The sequence below is a fragment of the Oryx dammah genome, unplaced genomic scaffold (genome assembly GCF_014754425.2).
Source record: "Oryx dammah isolate SB20612 unplaced genomic scaffold, SCBI_Odam_1.1 HiC_scaffold_23, whole genome shotgun sequence".
Taxonomy (NCBI): domain Eukaryota; kingdom Metazoa; phylum Chordata; class Mammalia; order Artiodactyla; family Bovidae; genus Oryx; species Oryx dammah.
Genome location: NW_024070207.1, coordinates 45,582,816 through 45,593,461, shown reverse-complemented (window position 1 = coordinate 45,593,461; position 10,646 = coordinate 45,582,816).

Here is a 10,646-nt window from a genome sequence, read left to right as displayed (position 1 = left end):
ATCTTCCTGAACCAGAGATTGAACCCAGGTCTCCTGCATTCCAGGAAGATTCTTTACCATCTAAGCCACCAGGAAAGTCCATGTAGATTTGTGCACAGACATAAATATATGTATACACAGTGATAGATAGATGCTACATAGATACTTTCTAACTATACTATCTATCTGTCTATCAGTGAGTATGTGTGTGTATGTGTGTGTGAATATGAATAAAAACATGAAAGAGTATGCATTAGGTTTTAAACAAGGACTATCATAGTGTATGTACATACAGTTCACAAATACATAAACATAGGTTGCGAGGCAGGGGATAACTGAATTGGGAGAATGGGAAGCCAAACAAGATAAAGAACAAAAATTTTTGCATATAGTACATGTGAATATGGCTGCAGATAATGAAATTATAAAAATTATATATGGAAATAAATTAGAATAAATTTATAAAAAATTAAATATATTGATTATAAGAAATGGAGTTTTAATGATTGTTGATCATATAAGGAAGAAGACAACTTACATAAGACATTTCACTCATTTCAATCAGAAGTAAAACAAAATGAGCTTTCCTGTAACCTGTGTGGATCTGAGCAAACGATTGATTGATGGAATTACATAAACTGAAATTTTTCAGCCTAAGACAAGCCTGAGCCTTCCTTTGCTGGAGGAGCATTAGACGATCCACCTCAGCTGTGAATATAGATTCCTTATTTTACAGAAAAAAAGAAGCTCCATGCGTTTTTACATTTTCTGATGAAAACAGAATTTAATGCTATTATTCTTTTTTCTCCTAAGTAATATTACCAAGGCATATTCAGACTAGCATGTATGCTTACCTGAGAAAGCTTAAATATTTTAATGCATGCAGTGTAACTGGCACTCAACATAACATGGATAATTTATATGCTAACTAGAATGGATTCCTCTAAACTAATATGCCCCCTTTCAGTAGTCACTAAGCATGCATTTGTTCTTTCATCATACATTTATTTTTTTCATGATACATATGCTCAGAACCTACTATGTGCCAGATTCTGTTCTAGGGGTTCAGGACACAGCAGTAAAATGTCCTCTCTCTTTTCGGACTCTATCTTATAATGGAGAGTGATGTTGTTGACAAGAGCCACATAAATTCAGAGAGTTATAAGTATAGTGAAGAAAACCAATGTATTTAAATAGAGGCGGATGGAGTGAGAGTAAGGCCTGTTTTAGGTGGGGTGACCTGAGCAGAGAGATGAATAAATGGGGAAAGAGTATCTGAATTCTGGGAAGAGCATTCCAGGAAGGGGGAACAGCAAGGAGAAACGCCTGAGGCAGGAGTAGGCTTGACAGGTTCAAGGAGCTGCAAAAATGTTGTATGACTAAAGGAGTAAGCAACAGGGAGGGAGAGGAAGGGAAAGTATCAGGAGGTGAGCAAGAACCAGAACTAGCAGAGGCTTGTGGAGCAGGAAGGAGTTTGCATAATATTCCCATGGTGATAGGAAGACAACAGAGACCTTTGAAAGGGGAAATGAGCTAGAAGTCTATTTAGAATTCTTCATTTAGGATTGCCTTCAGATCTTGTAACACTTACTTTAATGTCCAGCATTTCAAATTATGTTTTGACAAAGTCATGTTATTTTTTTTTATTTTCACCGTGTATTAGAGAAAGTCATAGAATATCAGAGCTATAAGGAAACAGACACCTATCTTTAATCATTCTAATGAAAGTCTGTGCATCATGCTATTAAAGAGAACAAACTCTACAGAAGAAGTTCTTATCCTGACATCTGTGGATGCAATTCAGAGCCTTGGATGGAGGAGAAGATATCTATATCTGTATTTTCACTAACCTGAAAGTCAGCATTTATTCCACAATGAATGTAGGCAACCAAGCACAACCATATTAGAAGTATGTGTGACTTTATTATCAATAGACATCATAGATGTTTTCACATCATCTTAGGGCTATTACAGATATCTGAATACATCATTAAACATCATTTCAATTCAGTTCAGTCACTCAGTCGTGTCCTACTCTTTGTGATCCCATGGACTGCAGCACACCAGGCTTCCCTGTCCACCACCAACTCCTTGAGCTTGCTCAGCCTCATGTGCATCAAGCAGGTGATGCCGTACAACCATCTCATCCTCTGTCATCTCCTTCTCCTCCTGCCTTCAACATTTCCCAGCATCAGGGTCTTTTGCAGTGCTCTTCGCATCAGGTAGTCAAAGTATTGGAGCTTCAGCATCAGTCTTTCCAATGAATATTCAGGACTGATTTCCTTTAGGATTGATTGGTTTCATCCCCTTGCAGTCCAAGGGACTGTCTAGAATCTTTTCTCCAACACCACAGTTTAAAAGCATCAGTTCCTCAGCACTCATCTTTCTTTATCATCCAACTCTCACATCTATATATGACTACTAGAAAAATCATAGCTTTCACCATACAGAACTTTGTTGGAAAAGTAATGTCTCTTTTTTTAATATACTGCTTAAGTTTGTCACAACTTTTTTTCCAAGGTGCAAGCATCTTTTAATTTCATGGCTGAAGACAGTAGGAGGGATGAAATTGCATTTAGTATCAAACCCCATACCTGCCAAAGATGCTCGAAGGGCTCAAGAAATACCTTGTGTGCACTAGGACCCAGAAGAAAGGAGCAGTGATCCCACAAGAGACTGAGCCAGACTTGCCTTTGAGTGTCCAGGGGTCTCTGGTGGAGGCGTGGGTTGACAGTGGCCTACCACAGGGTCAGCGGCACTGAATGCAGCAGTCATGGGAGCTGCAGAGTGCTGGAATAAGTCCTTTTGAAGAAGGGCATAAATCCTTTTGAATTACCACCATTATCCCTACCATGGGCTTTCCTCATAGCTCAGTTTGTAAAGAATCTGCCTGCAATGCAGGAGACCTGGGTTCAATTCCTGGGTCAGGGAGATCCCCTGGAGAAGGAAATGGCAATCCGCTCCAGTATATTTGCCTGGAAAATCCCATGGACAGAGGAGCTTGGAGGGCTATAGTCCATGGGGTTGGAAGAGTTGGACACAACTTAGCAACTAAACCACCACCACCCCTACCATAGTTGGGCCTCAGGTCAAACTATAGGGAGCGAACACAGCCTGGCCCATCAACAGAAAAGTAGATTAAAGATTTACTGAGCATGGTCCCACACATGAGAGCAAGACCCAGATTACCTCACAGCCAGCCCCTCCCATTAGGACGCTTCCACAAGCCCCTTATCCTTATCCATCAGAGGGAAGACAGAATGAAAACCACAATCACAGAAAACTAACCAAACTGATCATATGGATCACAGCCTTGTGTAACTTGATGAAACTAAGCCGTGCTGTGTAAGGCCACCTGATATGGATGGATCATGGTGGAGTTCTGACAAAATGTGGTCCACTGGAGAAGGGAATGGCAAACCCTTCATTATTCTTGCCTTGAGAACCCCATGAACAGTATGAAAAGGCAAGCATCATTTGCATTTATCATTACTGTGAAACTGTAGTGGCTGTTAGACTTGTCCCTAGATCTTGTTACTTAAAGCATTACAAAGTGGTACATGCCACTATATCCTATATTCATTTTTAATACGTTGGTAACTGAACTTCAGCATCCTCAATTTCCTTTTTAAGTACAGTACTTATCCCGAGACGAGGTCCATAGGTTTTACCAGGCCCCTACTAGTATTTCTATGCCAAATGATATAGAAAAGGGTGAAAAGATTCACCATGGAAACCAAAAAAAAAAAAAGAGAAAAGGGTGAGAAGTCCAAAAGTCACTATTTCGACAGACTCGACTGGCAGTCCTGGCTCTTTCTCTTCCTAACTCTGGAAATTGGACAACTTCTCTTCAGTTAACTTCTCTTTACCTTATTTTCGTTTGATGTTCAGCAGAGAGCATCATCAAAAAGTACCTAACTCTTGCATTTGTTCAGAGGCTTATGTGGAAGTCTGTATATTAAGCATCTCACACATAGCAAATATTCAAGAGTTGTTGCTATTAATTTTCATTATAACTTATGCTAGTGCAGTGGTTCTCAAATGTTACTCCATAGATCACTGTGTAAGTGATTTAACATAGTTTCTTCTTCTCTAGCCCTGAATTATTGAATCAAAATATGACTTTAATGTAATTACTTTCCCATATTTAAAGCCATGAGAGTGACTACACTTTCTCTCTTTTTTCAGGTAAAATGGAGAACATTGTCACTGAGAATATGGGCTCATTTTCCATGTCCAAAGAGATACTCTTGGGTATTTTAATTGCTTTTCTTGGAATTATAAATGTTTGCTGAGCCTCCAACATAGTCCAGGGAGGGAGAAGAGTACAAAGTAATGGGAGGCTGAGGTGGATATAAATGGAAGCTGGACAGATGTGTGGAGAGCTGGAGTGACCCAATAGTTTCAGAACCTGGGATAGAACTCTAAAGATAATCAAAGATAATCCACCATAAAAAAAGAAGCTTTGTTCAACTCATACACTCTCACCTGTAGGCAAACACCTTGTGAACTCCTGCCACTGATTACAGATGAGCAGATAGACTCCTCTGGTGGATTCTAGTTCTGGAGCCTAGCTTCCTTACCAATGCCAAAATCCCCCAGCTTGACTTCTTTACAACTACATAATAATGATTTTATTATTTAGTCTGAGAGTTTTTTTTTTTTTTTCAACTTGGGGGCCTTGAGCTTATTTAAGAACATATCAAGGGTCTGTAATCTCCTGAAATTGTATGATCAATTTACTTTATAAATTAGTGATTGCCTCAATAACTTTCATGAGATTCTTCTAGGGACTCCTGACTCAAGATGTTCACGACATTGGACAGATCCACTGACATTCTATAAGGAACAGAGTCTTTACATTTGCATTTACTGATCTCTCTGGGCTTCTTTGGTGACTCAGATGATAAGGACTCCTCTTCCAATACAGGAGACCCAGTTCCATCCCCAGGTTGGGAAAATTCCCTGGAGAAGGGAATGGAAACCCACTCCAGTATTCTTGCCTGGAGAATTCCATAGACACAGCAGACTAGTGGGCTACAGTCTATAGGGTTACAAAGAGTTGAACACAAATGAGTGACTAACACTTTCAATTTTATCTTCTCTCTAGGGCTTCCCTAGTGGCTCAGATGGTAAAGAATTCACCTGCAATGTAGGAGACCCAGTCTGAATCCCTGGGTTGCAATGTAGGAGACCTAGTTTCAATCCCTGGGTTGAGAAGATCCCTCATGGCAACCCACTCCAATATTCTTGCCTGGAGAAATCCATGGATAGAGGAGCCTGGCCAGGCTAATGCATGTGTTCTCTCTCCCAAGCATACAAATAACACTAATGTGAGCCAAATTTTTATTAAAACTCCTTCCTCAGTTGACAATAGTCAATGGATCCAGAATTAAGGTATAGGGAAGGACTCCAATATCCTTTTCAAAGATATTAAAATTTATTCTATTGAAAGAGGTTTCAAAATGGTAGTAGGAACACTTTGAAATATTACAGAAAGGACTTCTATATTTTGCAGTACTAAATTAGCGACTGAACTGAACTGAACTGAACTGAACTGAAATTTGCCTCACCTCTGCTCTTCAGGCACTGCAACCCCCCCACAAAGTTGTGTTTTATTGTCTACCATCAGTGTATATACTACTTGGGCTCATTTTCTCCCTCTTTCAGTTCTGAAAAATCAAAGCCAACTAACAAAAATTGATTCATCTAGCCATAAGAAGGCAGGAGAGGAAGGTGATGACAGAGGATGAGATGGTTGGATGGCATCACCGATTCGATGGAAATGAGTTTGAGCAAGCTTCAGGAGTTGGTGATGGAAAGGGAAGCCTGAGGTGCTGCAGTCCATGGGGTCACAAAGAGTCTGACATGACTGAGCAACTTAACTGAACTGAACCAAATGATCACAAGGTTATGAGTGCATCTCTCAGAAATGCTGGGCCAAGGGCCAGGCTTAATGTCCACCTATCACATCCAAGACCATCAGAGACCTCTTCATAGTGCTGTACTGAGCACTGGTCAATATTGCTTTTGGTCCAGATAGTCTTTCAGAAGTTTGAAAGCCATCCACCACTACTCTAGTAGCTTACTTGGATGCACTTTCTGCTTTTTCTTTCAACATCTCCCATAGTTCTATTTCACATATGCTTATAGAAGATAGTCAAACCATAAATTGGAGACTAGAAAGAAAGGCAATACTCCAAAGCTTTCTCTTCCTCAAACACTAAAATTAACTATTTTCAATTTATCTACTGGTTTTATACATGGTTTATGAAATTATATGGGATTTAAAAGTATCACTTTCATGTTGCATGTCACAATTTTTACCTGTGTATGGTTGAACATAAAATCCCCTGGAGACGATGAGTTGCAGAATATATTAGAAACCAGGCATGTTGCCAGCACTCAGATGAGGGATTGATTTTTCAAACTTTCACCAAAATGAAACTTGGTATTCATTTAGTGTTAGCCCACATATATTGGTGAAATCAACACCAGTGGTAGTATCTTACACACATTATAAGCAAAATAAAGAGCTGTTAAATTAACAGTAGGACCATAACTAAGCAGAATCCTAGGGGCCTTTCCAAAATAGAACCCTCCCTCCACCATGTCCTCTGCCTGCCTTTTGTCTGTAGAGGAACTTTAATAAAAGTATAAATTTAATCAGAGAAGTGAGAAAATGTAGAACAAAAGGAAAACAGTCAAGCAATACAAAATAATAATAGTTTAGCCATTAGCCAAAGTCAAGGACTTTTATTTCCTCCTCAAGGGCTAAGATAGTTTTATGAGCCAGATCCTTTGAGCTGTTTTGCAGACCCTGAAAGCCCACCAGATAGGAGAAGTTAATTATGTGCTACCCACAAACGTATAGACCCTAGAAGGTTGATGATGTTGAGTCCCAGTTACCTCACCATCATTCAACCAGAAGAATGTCCATGAGCTGATCACACACCCCACAACTCATCTCCCTCACCCTGCTTTTAAAAACCTTTCCATGAAAGCCTTCAGGGAGTTCTGACTTTGTAAGCACTAGATGCCCTGGACTTCTTGCTTGGCACCTTGCAATAAACTCTGCACTTTCCTTCAACAACCAGTGTTGGTAGATTAGTCTTAGTGTATATAAGTGAGAGCACCCAAGTTTGGTTCAGTAATAGGACTAAGTTGAATCCACTAGGTATGCCCAAAAGAAAAAATATTTCCCTCAGAGATTTTTTAAAAATTTCATTCTACACCAGTAATGTGACATATATTTTATATTTTATTTTCTAAAGTGTGTTAAGATTTTATTATAGCTCTCAAGGATCTAGGAAAATATGCAGTTGTTTTTGAGCACAGTCTCAGTTCCCAAGTGTTTTTCATTAATTAAATATTTAATTAATATATGAAGAGCAAATTAATGGATTGATGAATGAATAATTATTAGTTAACAATCTCTGATTGACAGAATATTCTAGAAACAAGAGTTCTCAACTGAGAGGGATTAAATAAACTCCCTTGTCAACTGTGAGAAGATCACTCGATCTCCATAACCTTCCACTTCTCTATCTTTAACTTAAGAATGTTGTACCTAAATAAATAAGGAAAATGTGCACAAAGCACAGCAGTAGATAATACATTGACCTCCTCACAAAAGTCCTGTCTTATATTCATAGACCTCTCGCCATGTCTTGCCAGTTTCAATCATACATTGTTGGATTAGGGAACAGTTGATTACAGAATGATACTTGCTTTGGCATCTAGCTAAATGGTAATACACACACACACACACACACACACACACACACACATATATACTCCTGAGAGTAAGATCACTAAAAATCTAGGTGTTCCTTCTCCCTGGTCTTCTGGAATGCTGGCACTTTGCTTTTGTACACCTGAAGAGTTCAACTGTGGTATAGGGGGAAACAAGCTCCCCAATATATCTTTGAATAACTTCCATGTGAACACAAGATAAAACTTGTTTAAGTTTTTAACATGATCTGTGTGATCTTGTCCCGGCCTGTCTCTTTGGTTACATATCCATCTCATCATGATCTAGTCCTTGGCAATTTTAATTTCTCAAAAAATCACAGCTGCTTCCCAATTTAGAATTTCTGCATGTGCAGAGACTTCTAACTGGAACTTTCATCATATAGGAAACTCTTAGTCAAATTTCAGGTCTTAGCTTTAAATCACTACCTCAGAGATGGCCTTCTTGACCACCCCTTCCATTTAACTTAGGTCCAGAATCCTTATCCCTCATAATTCCTTGCACTTTCTCTTCACAAAACTTACCACAAATTATAATCATTAATAATCTTGTGTATGAACATGAAAGTCACACAGTTGTGTCCAACTCTGCAATCCCATGGACTGTAGCCTGCCCGGCTCCTCTGTCCATGGACTTCTCCAGGCAAGAATACTGGAGTGAGTTGCCATTTCCTTCTCCAGGGATCTTCCTGACCCAGTGATCAAACCAAGATCTCCTGCATTGCAGGCAGATTCTTTACTAACTAAGCCACTGGGGAAGCCCATGTGTGCAATTATTAAATATCTATCTCCCTTCCTGGGCTACAAATTCCATAACAACAGGGATCATAATTGTTTTACTCACTATCTAACACGGCTTGGGATAGAGTCAGCTTTCAATAAGTGGATTTGAGTTTATGAGTGAATAAATCATATGACTCATGCAAACCAAATCCAAAAGCCACTATTACTTTGTACACAAGGTGCAAAACCAAACCCAGAAATATCTTCACTGTGTGATGGGAATATGATGTTAATACAAACTGGAGTTCTCCTTGTCCATATTTGAAATAGTCTTTTGGATAAATAAGCTTAATTCGGTGAACAAAACAAAATGAATCATTCACTTGTATTATTCAGAAAACATAAAAGGAAGATGCAATTCACAATAGCCCCTTTCACTCATTAATTTACCTCTCCTCACCTCTTAACTTCTCAAACATTAACCTCAAAACATTCACAAAATACTAGCCTGTGTGACTCTTTTATTCAGTTCCCCTTTTTTCCTACACTTTTGTTGTGTTTCTTAACCTCCTGAATTCTTCATAAGATGTTCAGACATCTTTCTTACAAAGGTAAGTCTCTCAGAAAGAAGAAAGGAGACAGAGAGAAGCTTAGCAGAGAAAATCAATTTTCTTCAGCAAGAGTATCCTAAAAGTTGTCCCTGCCATATAAAATCAAAAGTAATTTAGTAGATAAGAGGAAACATAAAAAAAAACATTTCTAAAATCTTACTTCCAGTGGAGGACAGATAAACAAAAATGGATTGAACTAAGTAAATCTTTTTACAAGATGTTCACAATCTGCACAAAAAATATTGACTGAATGCTGGTTTGCCAATAGATATTTGCTTTAAAATCTCCACATCCCTTCAATGACTTTATTGTCTTATAACTCTGTGTTCATACCTAAGATGAGGGGAGTATATGATCTTAATCAGTTTTCATGGAAGATAGTGTGATGCAATGAAAACTGACATGGTTTTGGAGCAAGATTGACCAGAATCACAGCTTGTTGTGCTATGCTAAGTCACTTTAGTTGTGTCTGACTTTGTGACCCTATGGACTGTAGCCTGCCAGGCTCCTGTATCCATGGGATTTTCCAGGCAAGAATACTGGAGTGAGTTGCCATTTCCTTCACCAGGGACTCTTCCTGATCCAGGGATCGAATCCACATCTCTTAAGTCTCCTGTATTGGCAGGCAGGTTCTTTACAACTAGCGCTACCTGGGAAGCCCCAAATCACAGCTTGTCATTCATTATCTTGGAAAACTGAGCAAGAAATTTAACTTTTGTTTCCTCCCTCTTAAAATTGTCATCATGCCACCTATCTCAAGGATTGCCTTTAAAGTTACAAACTATACATGAGAATTAGAATAAACATAATAGGTAAAGAGATTGATTAAGTAATTAAAAAAAAAAAAGTCACCAAGAAAAGCCCATGCCCAGTTGGCTTCACTGGTAAATTCTACCAGTGGTTTAAAGAAAAAAAAAATAAGACCAATCTTCTAGAAAATATTCCATAAAATAGAAAAGGATGAAACATTGCCTGACTCATTCTAGGTAGTATTACCAGATACCAAGACCACACAGACTGGTTCCAAATAGGAAAAGGAGTACATCAAGACTATATATTGTCACCCTACTTATTTAACTTATATGCAGAGTACATCATGAGAAACGCTGGGCTGGGAGAAGCACAAGCTGGAATCAAGTTTGCCAGGAGAAATATCAATAACCTGAAATATGCAGATAACACCACCCTTCTGGCAGAAAGTGAAGAAGAACTAAAGAGCCTCTTGATGAAAGTGAAAAAGGAGAGTGAAAAAGTTGGATTAAAACTCAACATTCAGCAAACTAAGATCATGGCATCTGGTCCCATCACTTCATGGCAAATAGATGGGGAAACAGTAGAAACAGAGACAGACTTTATTTTTTGGGGCTCCAAAATCACTGCAGATGGTGATCACAACTATGAAATTAAAAGACACTTCCTCCTTGGAAGGAAAGTTATGACCAACCTAGATGGCAACCCACTCCAGTGTTCTTGCCTGGAGAATCCCAGGGATGGAAGAGCCTGGTGGGCTGCCATCTATGGGGTCACACAGAGTTGGACATGACTGAAGTGACTTAGCAGCAGTAGCAGACAGCATATTAA